Source organism: Branchiostoma floridae, chromosome 2 (genome assembly GCF_000003815.2).
Source record: "Branchiostoma floridae strain S238N-H82 chromosome 2, Bfl_VNyyK, whole genome shotgun sequence".
NCBI lineage: Eukaryota > Metazoa > Chordata > Leptocardii > Amphioxiformes > Branchiostomatidae > Branchiostoma > Branchiostoma floridae.
Genome location: NC_049980.1, coordinates 32,144,096 through 32,145,421, shown reverse-complemented (window position 1 = coordinate 32,145,421; position 1,326 = coordinate 32,144,096).

Here is a 1,326-nt window from a genome sequence, read left to right as displayed (position 1 = left end):
TAAGGTACCTGTCCAGTGTCCTGGGGTTCCAGTGGTCAGATCAAAGAACGCCTCGTGAACGTCTGGTATTCCGAATTCCGAGCTAGTCACACTGATGTTGGTATATTTACCCACAAAGTACCCCTTGTTCGGACCGCAGTTGACCTTACAGAAACATTTCATATAAGATTCATGACACGTCGAAGAAGGTGAAGAAGATTAAATCTAGACATCGAGATAGAACAATTGTATTTCACTTGTATTTTCCATGAGCTCTAAAGTGAAAGAAAGGTTGTACTCTGTTCACCTGTTACGGAAATCAGTCCTAATATATACGGCTAAAGAGACTATCCATATGCATGTAAGATTGATCAAAAGAGATATCAAAGCCGGACGTTCTGCTGCGGTACTTTAGAAATCCGCTAGGGGACCATTATGAAACTTGACCTTCGTTCTCCCGACCACCACCCATCCCCTAAATATCTCGCAGGGTCATCTGGGGGTATCTATGATGATGATGATGATGAAATATCAGAAGAATGTTGTCCACAAACAGACACACTTGCACACAAATTGCACCTAAAACATATCCTTCTTGGCGAAGGTACAAATACAAAGATAAGAGAGCGTCCATGCTACTGACCTCTAACTCGTCCCCGCCCGAGAGGCTAAAGCCGAACTCCGGGGCAATCTCGCCGCCTGGATTGCCGATGATGTGGAGTTTACACTCACTGCTCTTGTCGAACGGGCTGTTGGGGTAAAACTCCCGCGATCGGCTGGACGCTGTGATCACTGAATCACATCCTGAAAACGGGACACACTGCGCATGTCAGGGCAAAGAATCCTAACACAGTCCTTCTACAGTAACCGTTAAAGCTGATCGGGCTACCACCTGATGAAGTTTCTTTCAAACTTAAAACGGCCACAATTAACCAACATGTCCTGCATACAACAAATGCGTTAGAGAAATCTCTCGTCAAATCCCATATTTGAGGACAGCCACGCCTCTAGCTGACACGTTAAAGAACCCGCCACACTTATCGAAAAAGTAGGGGTCCTTCCCGATGTGAGTGATTCAAAACCTACAGTCATATGGCTGCACCTGGGGCAATTACTGTCGTGCGAGTTCACCTGAGGTACCACCCAATGCAATAGCAGCCGCTCCAGAGGCTTGCGATCTAGCCCCACCTATCGTACACTCCTCGCAATTCAGCCCCTGGATGCGAAGAAAGAGTTGTAGGCCCACCCGAATAACAAAGAAAGACTTGCTCACAACAAACTAGCCTCCGTTGCAGTCTTCGAACGGGCTGTTTTTTTTGGGGGGGGGGGATCGCCATCCAACGCCCC